This window comes from Felis catus, chromosome C2, assembly GCF_018350175.1.
Source record: "Felis catus isolate Fca126 chromosome C2, F.catus_Fca126_mat1.0, whole genome shotgun sequence".
In the NCBI taxonomy this organism is placed as follows: Eukaryota; Metazoa; Chordata; class Mammalia; order Carnivora; family Felidae; genus Felis; species Felis catus.
The window spans coordinates 19,704,450-19,721,874 of NC_058376.1; positions in this window are offsets into that span (position 1 = coordinate 19,704,450).

The following is a 17,425-nucleotide window of genomic DNA, read 5'->3' on the forward strand; positions in this document are numbered from 1 at the left end:
CTCCCTCCCGCATTCATGCTCTAAATAATAAATAAATAAATTAATTAATATATAAAGCAAACAAACTTAAAAAAATATAGGAAGAACACAGCAGTAGATATAATACTTCAATGGACCACCAGCACCAAAAAGTTAAGGAAAGCATACTCATCATCCAATGAAATGAATCAGCTTTGTGGATTGAAACTTGCAGTTTTTGGAACTGTGCCTTACAACTCAGTTGCACACACTCTAACAAGGCAAAGACACCGAGGGGTAGGCGTTCGGGAGGGACCTTGGCACCGCTGTGGCCGGGCATATGTGTGCACTTGGCTATTGCCAAGAGAGTTTGCAGTCAGCCAACACTCGATAAAAGGAATCGAAGCAGCCTTGGCAGATCATGCTGGAAACCATCAGAGGCTGTGCCAACTCTGGAAGCGGAGGAAAAGTCTGCAACAATAATTAAGTAGGAGCACAGCTTTGCAATCCTTCCTAAACAAAGGGAGCTTGGAGAGAAATCACTCTTTTCGGAGTCCTAATTGAAGGCATGTTGTCTTTGCCCACCCACTCCATTCATCTGATCCCACAACCATGACTTTCACAACTGGCTTGTAAATGCTATTGCACACAACCCATTGTCTTTTTTCCTCTGGGGAATAAAGTACCCATAGAGAGACCTTTTAGCAATTACAGACCTTGTTGATCTGTAGCACAAGTGAAGAATGAACCTAATAGCTTTAAAAGATGTGTCCTAAAATTAGTTTGCCACGGCCAGCCTTTCAATTCCTCCATTTTATACAGCCCGTATTAGCTCAGCTCATGTTGCAAAAATCTGGTGTCCATTTAGGATAGTGTGCATCCTCTGTTTCATTCTGAATCAAGCCAGGATGAAAATAAATTAAAAAAAAATCCCATTCCCTCATGTCTTCTGTGTTAAATTCCTTGCAAGATGTGTTAAATGACCCAGGTTGTAAAACAACAATAAGGCTATGCGTTGCACGCAAGAAAAGTGTAGAAGAGAGGGTAAAAGAGTTGTATGCCTTCAGAAAGCACAGACTTGAGCTGCACAAGCAGATTATGTCCTGAACTGGATCCACCTAATGTGTTAATGGTAAGATGCGAGCTGCCAAACTCTTAGGTAATCTGCCTAGAATTCGATGCTGCAGAATTCAGTTTTGTTATGCTCTCCACTAACAATCGGCTGTGTCAGTGTCCTGAGTCACTTCAATTCTCTGTTCTTTAATGTTTCCATCTAATGGGAGGACAACAAAAGCAGAGCTGGACTCATCCTTTTCTGCAACGAGTTTGGAAACGCAGTTTTTAGTAATGGAGGGATGATTACACAAATGATGATATGAGAATAATTCATTGGTTCATCCATGAGGAAACATTCACTTATGCAACAAATATTTAGTGAGCTCCTACTGTGTGCCATGCTCCATTTGGGGTTTTTGAGATACTGCAGTGAACAAAATGAGCTTTCTGTTGTTAGGAGTTTCAGATCCCACTATGGATGGTGGGAAGGGAAAGACAGCCAAACAAGTTAGGATGCACATTCATAATATGTCAGTGGGGGATATGAGCTAATAGAAAAATTAAAAAAGGTAAGGTGATAGACTGACATAGAGAGATATGATGCCATCTTGGTGGCATAGGCTCTTCCTGACTTTGGTTCCCCACACAAAAAGGACGATTAACAACTACTCATGAACAGGACACCCCTGAGAGAATCTTAGAACGTGGGCACCCTCTGTACCAAAGAGGCCAAGATAGACTTATTAGAAGGGTAAATGAGGCAGCTAAACACTGATGGCATTACTCTTCCCCCAGGACAGTGAGGCACCATGCAGAGAGGTCTCCCCTGAACCCCTGGTTCCTCCCGTGGAAAAAGAGAGCCCATGGGGGACAACCAGCTCCCTCAGCCTTGTGGGCCACTTTGTGGGAGACCTTATTCCGGTCTTGCCCACACAGGGAGCGTGTCTTCTGCCTCCACTTGTCCGGGAAGGCTGGTAAAAACACTGGAAGCTGTGCAGTTCAGCAATACTTGAGCTAAGAGGCAGGTGGGAAAACCTGAGTGCCTCAAGGGAAGCCAGCACCAGACATGAAGAGGTAGAGGGGATTAATCTACGTTGAAGGCTGAGGGTAGTTCCAAGCCAATCCTGAGAAGAAAGCTGCTTAAGGAAAAGAAAACAAAACAAAAGCGAAACAAAACATAAAACAGAATTAGGAGGTGTCTGGAATGGCCTCTGTCCATCCCTCCAAGGCAAGTGAGCTGAAACACAGCTCCACCCCCTGGGACTCCCAGACCAGAGGAGCTGATGATAAAGCCTGGAAGACGACATCTGACTGACAATGCTGGAGCTGAGAGGAGACCAGGCAGAGCTGACTGTGCACAGAGCAAAGCCAGCACTGGGTATGGAGGGGTCCCTTGCTAAGCCCAGGCAGGGGGATTAATTTACAGCTGACACTGAGGGTAACTCCTGGCCCCGTGGCCGTTTCCCATCCCATCCAGGCAAAAGAACTGAGATAATAGCTTCACTTGTGTGGAGATCTCCTGGCCCCATCGGACCAAAAGCGCTGGCAAGAAGATTTAGAAGCTGCATAAGCCAGCAACACTTGAGCTGAGACATGGCAGGCAGAATTGACAGTCTGCAAGAGCAAAGCCAGTGGCCCCGTTCAGCCAGGGCACTTGGGGGAGTGAGTTATCTTGGGTTAAGACAACAAAGAGCTTTTACTGGCTTTACAGCTTCTTCCCCTGCTACGCCTGGCCAGAAATACTAATCTGTAGATCCACTCATGGCTGAATTCAGCATTCAGGCTGCCCAACCAGGCTGCAGGTTGGTTCTGCCCAACCAGAATGCCCACAGCATTCTGTGCCCAACCACAGAACACATGTTCTGTGTTCTGGAACATAACCAGAACAAATAGGAAGCTGCATTGCCCATCCAACAGCCCTGCTCAGAGTGGCACTTGAACTGAGAGCACCGCCATGGCTTTCGCCATCTCCAGAGGACAACCAGTGGCCTCACCGGACCAGGAAATTCAGTGCACACTCTTGCCTGGTTTGCGTCATACCTAACAATGAGTCATACCGACCCTGGATCCCATCCCGCTGCCTTGTCAGGGCAGGAAAGCTAATTCATAGCCTCACATGCTACCAGATTCAATACCCATTTCTAACTATCAAGTAAGCCTGACCAGAGAATATGGGCCACCAGAGAGCCCAGCCTTACTTGGGGAGGGAATGCAACCAGCAGTCCTGGCCAACTGTTCTCAGCCAGTGTGCGACTCACCCATCCCTGACCTCACAGTTCAAACAGTTGTCTCACCCCAAAATGGGCCATAATGGTGAGCCATACCTGCCCAAATGAATCACAAGCAGACATAACTAGAAACCCAAACTGAGCTGCCCTGGCGATCCATCTCTGCCAAAGCAAATCTTTAAAGTCCGGAAATGGAACCCAGTTACCCAACCCCATGTAACGAGTCAAGGATCACAAAACAACAACAACAACAACAACAACAACAACAACAACAAAAAGAGGTAGAATAACACCACCAAAGGAAACTCATAAAGCTCTAATAGCTGATCCAAAAGGAATGCAGCTCTATCAACTGTCAGATAAATAATTAATAATTCTTTAAATTTTTAAAAATGTTTATTTAATTTTGAGAAAGAGAGAGAGCGAGAGCGAGAGAGAGAGAGAGAGAGAGAGAGAGACAGAGCACGAGTGGGAGAGGGGCAGAGAGAGAAGGAGACACAGAATCTGAAGCAGGCTCCAGGCTCTGAGCTGTCAGCACAGAGCCCTATGGCGGGGTTCAAACTTACGAACCATGAGATCACGACCTGAGCCGAAGTCGGACGCTTAACCGACTGAGTTAAGGAACCCCAATAATAATCCTTTTAAAGACGTTTAGTGAACTTCAAGAACACACAGATAGTCAACTAAGCAAAATTAGGAAAATAATTCATGGACCAAACAAGAAGTTCAACAAAGCAAGTATAAACCATCAAATTTGAGTTGAAAAATACAGTAACTGACCTGAAGAACTTGAAAGTTTTCCCTAGCTTTATTGAAGTATTGTTAACACATAAAATTGCATTATAAAGTATGCAACATGATAATTATATATGCAGATATATAAATACACATATGTGTATATAAAAATACACACACACACACAGTAAAAAGATTCTCACCAAATTAATACATCCACCCACTCACACTTTTAACTTTAAATGTTAATGCTTTTGATTAAGTACTAAGAAATCTCTGTAGGCTCCTCACCTATGATACCATAATATTTTAAAACTTTGGGTTCTTACCACTTTTTCTAAATGTTTCATTTATTTTTGAGAGAGAGCACATGCAGGGGAGGGTCAGAGAGACAGGAGACAGAGGATCCAAAGCAGACTCCACACTGACAGCAATGAGCCCTTGTGGGGCTTGAACTCATGAACCTGGAGATCATGACCTGAGCCGAAGGTGGATGATCAACCAACTGAGCCACCCAGGTGCCCCTTTACCACTCTTAATGGTGATTTAATAATATTAACTTATCAACTTTCACTTAAACTCTGATTTTTTTTTTCTCTTTAACTCTATTCTCATGAATTACCTCTCAAAAAAAGAAAATCCCGATATACAACCTTTGGGAAATACAACTCTATCAATATTGGGGGAGTTAAACTAAAATAATTTTAGCAAATAGCACACTGAAAGGTCATGAATGTTTCATAAGAAAATTAACTAGTAGGCAGATCTGATGGACCACATAAGCCCAGGCAAGAATTACTTTTGAAATAAATTGTTTTTATTAAGTCTATTTAATGTTCAATAACATTGAACAAATGCTTTGTGCTTCAGTTTCTCGTTTACAGAAAAGGGGTGCGTTGGTAACACACAGAATTTCAAATAGAGGCTAAATTTTTCTCATATGTAGTAAAAATAAGGTGATAATACACCTGACTTAATGATTTAACAATATTGGTGGATAGATCCACCAAGATAAAACTCCACCTTTTAGTTTGAAATAGTAGCAAAATCAATGCACGAATAAAAATATACACTCTTGAGATTTTGTTTTCGTGAAAGGAAATAAGGTTGGACTGTGGCATTCACTTGGATACTTTATTGGGACTTTTACTTTCCTGTCATAACTTCTGCATTTGGGAATGCTATGGCAATTTTGTATTGTTACAATTTTTCAAAGAAAAGATACATTGGCTTCTAGAGTAAAGATACGTATAGCTTTTTTTTTTTTTTCTTTTCTAAATCGGCTTAGAAAAAAAAAATGTTTTTTTCATGACACTTAACAGAAAGGCAGAAACTTGGGAGTCCCAGTACCGGCTGTTCAGAAATATCTCCTGGAGAAAAAAATTCAAAAGCAAGCTACAGAGACTGAACCACTTCTTAAGAAGCTACTGCCTGTGGTAGCATAAGACGCTCATCATTATGTCTCTTCTGCTGGCAGGTCTCCAGCTGCGTTAAAGAAGGCTATTGCCTTAACCTTGACTTTAAATGCACAAGTCCTGACAACCGCTGAGACATCAGCCCAGTGCGGTGATTAGAAGGCAGAGATGATCTGTATTATCCTTGTCTTGCTCTTGTGTTATTTAGTGCTTAGCAAATTGATCTTCAGTTAACACAATAACAAGGAAGGTTGGGTTCTAATTAGAGTGTGTTAACTTTAGAGATGATAATACATGAAGGGTCAAGAAAAATTTCCTTGCATTATAAGTCATTCATCGATATCTGTAGTACTGGGGAGATTATTAAGTTAGAAAAATTAATCTTTATGATTCTAAACTAATTTATCCAACACAGGTTACCATAGACTTTAATAAAATGGTAACAGAATTTTTTATTATTAAAAGTCTGTTGACATATATTTTTAGAATTAAACTCACACAAGTAAATAATCTGTACCGATTTCAGATAGATAGGAGTAACCCAGAAAAGTGGGCAAATCTTTAGGATAGGTTTTTGGACAAGTATTTCAGTGAGACAGAAGTACAGGTGAGCCAGCTACTGTCCCAACTGCCCGTAGACAGTCACCTGGTCTAGAGAAATCTAGTGGGAGTGCAGAGATCCCCCTTATATTTATGATTATACAATGAATGAATACAACAAATGGTAAGTAATGTTTCAACATACTATCCAATGTAACTTGTGTTTGCTCCATATTTGATCAAACTTATTGTGGAATGGGGAAATAGATATACCTTTCTTCTACACCTCATAAGGATTCTCCTTGCCCTTCAGATCAAGTTCAAATCCTATTCACTGCACATGTTCTCTTTCACAGTACTATAACCTTACTTCACCTCCCGTTACTTTTGAAAGCTTTTCTTCCTCTTAGGCAGGAGTCTGTTTCTTACTCTCACCCCAATATACAATACTTTTTTCTCATCTCTAGCTTCTCTTGAGGTTTTCTGTTTGTTCTCCTGATGGTCTGCATTTTGCTTTTTCTAAGCTGACCACTCCTTGAAGTTCAGGTAAATCCAACTCTGTGATGAAATGGATTTGGATGGTTGTAACAAATAGTATCCTTTCCATCCTAATGACTATCCAGAACACGTACGTTTGAACTGAGCATTGGGAAATAGCCTTCTTAGCTTTTGCTTTCACATCTACTTATCATCATACGTTCTCTTATATATCTTCTTATTTTAGATGTAAATCTGTTTTTGCTGCAACATTATTGATTCAATACTCAAATACTGCATTTCTACTAACTCAAATATGAACAGAGGTAAGAATTTGCTACCTTCTTATTCTATACTCCTGAGAGAATAACACAAACCTAGACATATATCATACTCTTAATAAAATGATTGTTGAACGAAACTGAATAGAAAAATAAAACACCAGTTTTTTTATGTTTTTTTTTCATTTTTTATTATTTTTTTAATATAATTTATTTTCAAGTTGGCTAACATACAATGTATACAGTGTGCTCTTGGTCTTGGGGGTAGATTCCTGTGATTTATCACTTAAATACAACACCCAGTGCTCCTAACAAGTGCCCTCCTCAATGCCCATCACCCATTTTCCCTCTCCCCCACCCCTACATCAACCCTCAGTTTCTTCTCTGTATTTAAGAGTCTCTTATGGTTTGCCTCCCTCCCTCTCTGTTTGTAACTATTTTTCCCCTTCCCTTCCCCCATGGTCTTCTATTAAGTGTCTCAAGTTCCACATCTCTCTTTCTCTATCATCTATCATTCATCTATAATCTATATGTCTACCTATTGTGTATCTATATTTGAGTAAAATTTTTGTTGTCCTCTAGAATTGCGTCTTGTTTGTGAAAATAGTAGTCATTTTATGGAATTATTTCAGTAAATTTACATGATTTTTCTATGCTATTTATGTAGATTTTGCTTTAAACAAGTTAAATATTCTGAGAAAATCTCTACATTTTACTCTATGTAATATTTAAGTGATACCTAGTTTAAGGAAATGAAATAATATAAAAGCCATGTTAAAGTACAGAGTTTAGACCTTTCTATTTTACATCACCAGTTTCAATTCCGTAAATGCCCTGTTGGTTATTAACTTGCCTCTCCTACAGCAGTAACTCACCCAGGAAAGAAATTCATTTTGCCCAGCAGCAAATGATAATATTAAAAAGAACCTTGAACATTCATGTCACAGCATTTCACTTGGCAATATATGCCAACCGCTTCACATGTATTGACCCTAACACTTGCACAGTCTCAGAAGAGAATATTTCTCTTTATAAGAGGAAAACTGCAGCTCTTAGAACTTAAAAACACCTTGGCTAATAGGTGGTAGAGAACTTGATGGATGCCTTTCTCATTGTAGTAAACTGCCTCCTGCAGGTCATTCTGTTTTTTCTCCCCCAAGTTTTTATTTAAATTCCAGTGAGTTAACATACAGTGTAATGTTAGTTTCGGGTGTAGAATTTAGTGATTCATCACTTCCATACAACACCCGGTGCCCATTACAACTGCCCTCCTTAATCCCCATCACCTATTTAATCCGCCCTCCTGCCCACCTCCCCTCCAGTAACCCTTAGTTTGTTCTCTATAGGTGACAGTCCGTTTCTTGGTTTGCTTCTCTTTTTTCTTCTCTATGTTCATTTGTTTTGTTTCTTAACTCTCACATATGAGTGAAATATAAGGTCTTTTCATTTTCATCCATAGCACTGACAACTGAAATTAATTTTCTTATCATAAGAAAGCAAGAATTGCCATTGTATTTTCCTAAAGAGAGAAAGAAGAGAATAGAATAAGAGACACTGATATCATCTATAAACATTAAAGAAAAAGAGAAAATTCACTAGTAAGACATAACATGGAATGATTTTTACCAATATGTTGCATGTGCAGTGTTTAGGGATAACAAATATATCCTGTTTGGAAAGCAATCTTTCAAAGCAAATCTTTTCTTTCAAATAGACACTTACATTTCATTCTGCATAAGAGGTACATGTAACCAGCTTTAAAATGAAAGCATTTTAAAGATGCCTTAAAATGAAAATGCTGTGTGTGTATTTTCTATATTATCAGGTATAAAGTATTTCCTAATACAGAATGTAATGTGAGACAGAAAGGAATGTGTTGAGTAAAAGGTCTAGGATGCCAGTGTTAGATTAAATTCTAGATTTAAAATCTCAAGTATTATTAGTATCCTTGTCCCTGTTATGGAGAAAATAAATTTATTGAATCTAATTTGTTTTAGAATTCAATGAGTGCAATAATGTACTTTTTTACAGAGAAAAAGGATAAAAGAATCTGGCAGTATTAGTTAATTTATACTGATTTAGAAGTAGTTGCCTCAATATTATGGGGAAATCTTAATAAAATTGATCAATTTAGTTCTCATAGTTTCAAAATCAGGTCATACTCTATTGAATTGTAAGATAATGTGTACTTATTTTTAAATCTGAAACAAACTTATCTATTACGTTGCAGCTTACAACATTCATTTTATAAGCAAGGAAATAATACATCACATCAAAGCCTGTCATCTTTGTAAAAGCAACCTCATGTACCATCAAATAAAACTGTGTAATTCTTGTAGACATTACAAAAGTGAGAAGTCTCCTGACTGTCAATCATAATCAACATAGTGCGTGTGTTTTATCGATTACACATCATTCAGTATTCTTTGATTTGGCAAATATTTATCAAGCATCTGCTATATACAGCTTTAGGTGCAATTCTAGGACCTTTGCACATGAGATAAATAAAAAACAATAATAAAAGTTGAAATGTGAAATTAACTCTCAAATAAATTACAACGTAATGGTGGGACAGTTATTAATAGAAGAATAATATAGATAAGTTTATAATTGGAACTGGCAAATACTATAAAGAAAGATGCACGATCTTATGAGAGTAATAAATAGGGGAATTGCCATCAGCTGGAAAGTCTGAGAAGGCTTTGGGTAAAAGAGTAGACACTAATGAGCTAAGATAATGGCGTGGTGGGTGTAAGTGGTCTGGGAAGCCACATCATGGATAAGAGTACATATGAGAAGTAGATATGGAGACAGAGACAGAGAGTTGTTAAACTCCAATTTGAATGGTCCAGTTGATTGAAAACAACAAAAACAAAAACTGCGGAATTGTGTCCAGTGTAGTCAGAATTCTAGAAGAGGGTTTTCATTGACACAAAGGAAAAGAATTTTTAGAAGAACAAAATTAAGAACTGTTTTGAATTCTACCGAGAGGTAAAACAAGATAAAGACCAACACATTCCATGAGTTTAACAACAGAGAGCTTAGTGGACACTTTAGCAAGGTCTGGTTGGAAGGCTGTGGGCAGAAGCCAAAGTTGAATGCTTAGATCAAGGAATGGAGACAGGTTTTCTAAGAGGGTAGAGGTGGATATGGAGAGAAAGGAGTGGATGTCATTGTTATTTAGGATGCAAAACTGACCTGAGTTTATGATTGGCTGTATATGGAAAGAAAAGGAAAATACAGAATGAATCATGAGTATTAAGTTTCTGCCTTACAGAAAGTGATATTTACTGAATATCTGAATTTACTGAGGAAACAATGGAAAAAGACAGAACTGTGTTTTTTTCTTTGTTTGCTTATTTTGTGGTAGGATGGAATTTGTGAAATTATAATTTGCATTTTGGGCCTGTTGCACCTGGAATGACTTGAAGTTACTCAACACAATGACTTGAATAAGCTGGGGGATAGCCTGATCTGAAATTTGGAAGGGTGAATAGACAGGGGGTGGTAGGTGGCAGAAATGTAGCATAATGGGAGGCACTTTATTTTAAGATAATGGGAAGGACTCATTTCAGGAGAAGGTAAATATCCAAAAGAAAAAAAAAAGACAGTTGATGGCTGAGAAGGTAGGATCTGGTGAGAGCCAAGTCACAAGTACAAGGAGTGGCCTTAGGTCAGAGAAAGAATAGATTTTCCATCACACTAAGAGAGCATGGGGATGAAGGATGACAGACATCCTAGGAATGTTTAATTACAGGAAAATGAGAGGATTTTCTTCTGATGGCTTCTATTTGCTTTGGTGCAGGACGCAAGTCTATATGCTGACATGGAATCAGAGAGGGCACTTGGGAGCTTCGGAGAAAAACTACAGTCCTTTAGTAGAACCTTTATTTTAAGGAACATGATAGATAATTATTAAACAACAAGAGAAAAAAGTAAATGTTTAGAAGAGAGGTGGATTCATTATTTGGTGAGTGAACAGTATGGAAGATGGACAATGAGAAGTAGATTGGCTTTCATAGGAGGGGAAGAAACATTTTTGGGTAGGCTATAGAATGAACATATATGTTGTTATTGGGGTAGTGGATTAAAGTGCTAGATTAAGGCTGGCCTGAGTGGACTAGTGGCTCATCTTGAAGAAGAGAAAAGAGACAGTTTGGATGAGACCTCTCTACAATAGACTTAAAAGTATTTTGATTAGTTGTGATAGTTATATCAAGCCATCTTGGAGTCTTGAACATAGAAGCTTGTTACAAAAGCTGGGTCCTATGAAAATTAGTCTAGCAGAAGTTTGAAGACTCAGTTGGATGTGAAGAATGGAATGATTTAAAAAGGACACGAGGAAGCTTTTTGGAGTTATTGATGTGTTCAAAAAATTCTAAACCAATCCTGAAAAAGAAAAGCAAAGCTGGAGGCATCATGATTCTGGACTTTAAGCTATTTTATGAAGCTATAGTCATCAAGACAGTATGGTACTGGCACAAACATAGACACATAGATTAATGAAACAGAATAGAAAACCAAGAAATGGACCCACAACTAGTGATCAACTAATCTTCAACAATGCAGGAAAAAATACCCAATGGAAAAAAAGACAGTCTCTTCACCTAATGGTGTTGGGAACACTGGACAGTAACATGCAAAAGAATGAAACTGAACCAGTTTATTACACAATACACAAAAATAAATTCAAAATGAATTTGAATGTGAGATAAGAAACCATAAAAATCCTAGAGGACAATAATAAACATTACAAAATTAAAAAAAAAAAAAAGGAAGCACCTGGGTGGCTCAGCCGGTTAAGTGTCTGACTTTGGCACAGGTCATGATCTCATGGTTTGTGGGTTTGAGCCCTGCATTGAGTTCTGTGCAGCTTGGAGCCTGCTTTGGATTCTGTCTCCCCTTCTCTGTGCCCCTCCCTCCTGCTTGCACTCTGTTTCTGTCTTTCTCAAAAAATAAATAAACATTAATTTTTTTTCTAATCCTAGAGGAGAACACAGGTAAAAACCTTTTTGACCTCGGCTGCAACTTCTTACTAGACACGTTTCCATAGTCAAGGGAAACAAAAGCAAAATGAACTGTTGAGACTCATCAAGATAAAAAGCTTTTGCTCAGTGAGGGAAACAATCAACGAAACTAAAAGGCAGAATGGGAGAAGATATTTGCACAGGACATACCTGATAAAGGGCTAGTATCCAAAATTTATAAAGAACTTATCAAATTGAACATCCAAAAGATAAATAACCCAGTTAAGAAATAGGCAGAAGATATGAACATACATTTTCCCAAAAGAGACATCCAGGTGGCTAACAAACACATGAAAAGATGCTCAACATCACTCATCATCATGGAAAGATGAATCAAAACCACAATGAGATACCACCTCACACCTGTCAGAATGGCTACAATTAACAACATAGGAAACAACGGAGGTTGGTGAGGATGTGGAGAAAGGGGACTCTTCTTACACTGTTGGTAGGAATAGAAACTGGTACAGCCAGCCAGGTTTCATTATTCTAGAAAACAGTATGGAGTTTCCTCAAAAAGTTAAAAATAGAACTATCCCACAACCCAGCAATTGCACTACTAGATATTTACCCAAAAGAAACAAAAATACTGACTTGAAGGGGCATATGAACCTCCATGTTTATAGCAACATTATCAACACTCAAACTATAGAAAGAGCCAAAATGCCCATCGACTGATGAATGGATAATACATACATATATATGTATATGTATAATGGAATATTACCCAGCCGTCAAAAAGAATGAAATCTTTCCATTTGCAAACGGTGTGGATGGAGCTAGAGCATATCATGCTAAGCAGAGTAAGACAGTCAGAAAAAGACAAATGCCATATGATTTCACTCATGTGGAATAAGTTAAGAAACAAAACAGGTGAACATAGTGGAAGGGGGAAAAATGAGAAAGAGAGGGAAGCAAACCAGAAGAAACTCTTAATTATAGAGAAGAAACTGAGGGTTAATAAAGGGAAGTGAGTGGGGGATTGGCTAAATGGGGGTGGTATTAAGAAAGGCACTTGCTGTGATGAGCACTGGGCATTATATATAAGAGATGAATCACTAAATTCTACACCTGATATCAATATTATCCTATATGTTAACTAACTAGAATTCAAATAAAAGCTTGAAAAGACAAAAAACATTGGTAGTGGTGATATGTTCACAGATGTGTTTATATGCCAAAACTTGTTAACTTGTTCACTTTAATACATGCAATTTATTGCATGTACTGTATGTCAAATATACTATGATAAAGCTGTTAAAATAAAAACATATTTTTATAAAATAATGTTGGAAATAATTTTGTTATATGTATTAACTGGTATTTCTCAAAATTCACTAAAAGAACAATATTTATTAACAATGAGACTTTGAAAAGCATGAGATAGGGAATATGAAAAGATTTCTTAATTAAAAAAAAAGTACTACATCAGTTGTTAGAAAGATGAAAAGAATTGGAATTTTCATTGATTAATCTTTAACCATGAAATGAAGTTATAATACTGTGTCCCTAACGAAATGGATTTCAGGTCAAGTGACATTGGCTGTTTTCAGCCAATTAGATACTGTGCAAAGCCAGAAGACCCACCCTCCACATTTCATTTATATTTTTCCTTCTTTCCCGTTCTCTCTCTCTTTTTCTCTTCCTTTCATCTTTCCTTTGTTCCTTCTTTCCTTCCTCCCTTCCTTCCTTCCTTTCTTCTTCTTCTTCTTCTTCTTCTTCTTCTTCTTCTTCTTCTTTTCTTTTCTTTTCTTTTCTTTCTTTCTTTCTTTCTTTCTTTCTTTCTTTCTTTCTTTCTCTCTTCCAAAAATCCATTGGTACTTTCTCCAGTGCTCTCTAAATATCTGACAAATGCTTTGGAACTTATTTCTTTATTAAATTTAGTGTGAAATAGTTAAGATAGCCAAAAGAACCCTAGCTTTTGAGATATATATATATATATATATATATATATATATATGTATATATATATGTATATATATATACATATATATATATATATGCCAATATACCAAATATACCAATGCCAATATCTTCATCAATATTTGTTTTCTGAATTTTCCTAAAAGATTCCAATTTTAATTTATAAGTGAATCATAGTTTCCATCCCTAACATCTAAACTAGACAACAATTGTTTTTCAATCACTAGTATTTCTAGTCTGAATTAACTCTTGCAGATCCTTGCTATGCATTTTAGAAAATGTAAATTACCTAAAAACACAGGCAGATGCAGAGATGTGGAGGAATTTTCTGTCAACAACAGCACTGCTGCGCATTGTCTACTCACTTGTATGAGGCTTTCAGTGAGAAATCTTGGATTTAGTGGAAGTGGATTAAAATTCTTTTCCCAGAGTATCCACTGCACATCTTGGATTCAGGTTGTCCTCAATTCCCCTATTCAGAATGTGGTTAAAACTCTTTTCTTAGTAAGGAAATTATCAATATACTCTGGAAAATAAGAAAAATTTTAAAAAAGTAAAATATCCAGTCAATTATATACTGCAGAGAACTTCATCCTACATGTGTGTAAATTCAATAGTAGAAATTCATTGAGAAAAAGAAAGAAAGAGAGACTGACTTTAATGTCTCATCCTCAAGATATTTGAGATAATGAATTTCTTTTTTTCCAGTGTGGTTTCAGTAACAACCACTGTATTTCAGTTCTCTCTCAAAATCTAGACCTACCTACGCTGTGGTTACACTAAAAAAATTAGAGTAAGCAGTTTGTGTAGGATTCAAAAAGATTTGGAAGTTAATAATATAGGATGAACTTGGAGTTAAAAAATCTCTTTTCATGGGGTGCCTGGGTGGTAAGTTTGGTGAAGCACCGACTTCAGCTCAGGTCATGATCTCCCTGTCTGTGAGTTCCAGCCCCACGTGGAGCTCTGTGCTGACAGCTCAGAGCCTGGAGCCTGCTTTGGATTCTGTGTGTATGTGTGTGTGTGTGTGTGTGTGTGTGTGTGTGTGTGTCTGCCCCTCCCCTGCTCATGCTCTGTCTCTCTGTCTCTCAAAAATTAATAAAACATAAAAAATATATAAAAAAATTTCTTTTCATAGGTTTAAGTCACATACGCCAGTCTTGTGTCTACAATGATATATGAAAAAGGAGAATCAGAGTGCCATTGTGTCATGCTTATTGGGACAAATTACATGAAGGTTTTCCATCGTCATTATAATCTTCTGGAATAAATTTAACATTTGGGACTCATATTAATACATTTGGAAGTTAAAGACAGGTCTCCTATTCATATATTTGAATTTGATCTGTTCTAAGGATGTTTTCATGAATGAGAATGGTATTCAAATTAATATGTTAATTTACCAATATTTACATTTCTTGGCCTTATATTTAAAAATAACACATAGTTTTATATATTTTTTAATTTTTTTTAACGTTTATTTATTTTTGAGAGACAGAGACAGAGCATGAATGGGGGAGGAGCAGAGAGAGAGGGAGACAGAATCCGAAGCAGGCTCCAGGCCCTGAGCTGTCAGCACAGAGACTGATGCAGGGCCCAAACCCAGGAACCGTGAGATCATAACCTGAGCAGAAGTTGGACGCTCAATTGATTGAGCTGCCCAGGAGCCACACACATAGTTTTATTTGTAATAAGATAATGTTAACAGTAAAGCATTCCTGCTCACATTTTGCAAATTTTGTTATCTTTTATGAAAAGGATTATATCAAATGTTACAGAAATTGGATTTTTAAAAATATTTTCCTAATTTTCTTTAGTAATTTTTTCAACCTTTAAGCTGAAGACATATCTCTGACATATTCTGACATTTTATTACCAATTCTTTGACTTCTTTTTTTATCTTTGGCTTAACTGTACGAAATAAGATCTGAGTGAAGATTTTAAAAATATGTATCATATGAAAGTTTACAGATTTTAAAAAATGAGCAGTCAACTTCACAATAAACAAATGTCAGTATGCACGTAAATGTTTCTGAAGTCTTTGAAGAACATTTTGAAAGGTCATGCTATAAGAATGACTTTAGTGATGGAAATTTGAATAGAATACAGAAAATATTTCCTTAGCTTTTCTACTCAGAAAATGGAACAACGAAATTCAACTCTCCTAAATCAGAATTTATAAGATAAATGATAAATTTAGCACCATTTTCTTCTTACATCATTTAAGCAAGGGAGTCAATTAAGTGGAATATTAAAACCCGATGAATCAAAGAGAAGCATAAAATAGTAATTAGAAAATAATGAGTCCCTGAACTAAGAGGAGAGCGCAGAAGTCATCAGATGACTGTAACAGAACCAGTCCATTAACAAGAAATAGAAATACCAAACATAACAGCAACTACAATTGAATGCATACTGGATGGGATGGGACAGATAAAAATAACCCCAGAGTTCAAGAAATTGTCCGGGTGCTTATTTAGGATAGTTAGATGAGGAAAAAAAAACAAGTATCCTTACAATTAAGCTATTTTAGAGATGGCCTTCAGTAAATTATCTCATATTTCCTATTTAGAGAACTGTTTTTGAGATTCCTATTCCAACTTTAGTTATCTTTCACTTAAAAATAATCATTGTTTAGATTTGTTGGATAGAAATACTTCATGTGCATAGATGCCACGTATCAAGAACTCTGTGTGCCTCTCCCTAGTTCAGGGAGAGGGAACAGTTTAGTATGTTTTCAGGTAGAGATCAATTATAAATGACAAAAGTGAAATGAATAGCTAATATGAGTCCTGTATCCATCAAACAAACAGAACCAGTATGAGATAATGTGTGTGTGTGTGTGTGTGTGTGTGTGTGTGTGTGTATAAAGAAACTTATTTCAAGGATCTGATCTTGGCCTACTTGATTGTGGGGTCTCATTAGACAAGGCTGAAATCAATGGGGCAGGCTGGCTGGCTGAATACTCTTAGAATTTGAGGCTGGACTTCATGGGTGAAATTTCTTCTATTTCAGGGAAAACTACTCTTAAGGCCTTTAAACTGATTACATAAGGCCCACTCAATATGGAGGATAATCTCCTTTACTGGAAGTCTACTGATTGTAGATATTAAACACATGTACAAAATACCTTTACAACAACACCTAGATTAGTAACAGTTATGTTAGTGGTTGAATAATTGGGCACTATAGCCCAATGGATACATAAAAATAAGCACCACAATTCCCAACTACATCTTCTATTCATCTCTTCTTAATGAAGACAGGTTTTCAAAAGCAAAACTTCATTGTCTAAATCTGAGTAATTAGCCCCTTCTCTAAGAATGGTTTTTGTGCAAATATAAACATCGAAAGAAACAGGGTAAAGGAGAACAAAGTTGAAGGACTGATGCTATTTGACTTCTAGACTTACTGTAAATCAAGACAGTGTGGTATTGGCAAAAAAAAAATAGACAAATACATCAATGGAACTGAATAGAGAGTCCAGGAATAGACCTCTGTAAATATAGTCAACTCAACTTTGACAAAGGAGCAAAGGCAATTTAATGGAGCAAATTTAGTCTCTTCAATAAACAGTGCTGGAATAGCTGGACATCCACATGCAAAAGAAATTTAAAAAAGGTACTAGACACAGACCATACACCCTTCACAGAAATTAACTCAAGAATGGATCATAGATGTAAATATAAAATGCAGAACTGTAAAACTCTTAGAAGATGGCATAGGTTAGAATCTAGATGACCCTGAGTATCGTGATGCCTTTTTAGATACAGCACCATAGACATGAT